Genomic DNA, 339 nt, shown 5'->3' on the forward strand with positions numbered 1-339 from the left:
TATTGGTGGAGCCGCTGCTCCTTGAAGAATTAAATCCATATGGGTCTAGTCTTGGTGATAACTGTGAACACTAAGAACTATCTAAAGTGGCCTATCTGTCTGAACTGCAATACACTAGCTGCGAGCCAATGCTATACCTTTCTCAGGTAACGAGCTCTTGTGCGGCAATTCGATTGGATGCGAAATGGTGGGGAACGCGTGTCCTATCGTCTTAACCAAGTAATGGTTCCCCTCTGTTAACAATGAAATGTTTGATGGATCGCAGCTCCCTGAGAGACAAGTTTCAAAGGGGTTAGTCGCGGTCTTCAGCCCTGGCCAAAGGTGTTTAGAAATGAATAC

This window comes from Bacillus rossius, unplaced genomic scaffold (genome assembly GCF_032445375.1).
Source record: "Bacillus rossius redtenbacheri isolate Brsri unplaced genomic scaffold, Brsri_v3 Brsri_v3_scf701, whole genome shotgun sequence".
Taxonomy (NCBI): Eukaryota; Metazoa; Arthropoda; class Insecta; order Phasmatodea; family Bacillidae; genus Bacillus; species Bacillus rossius.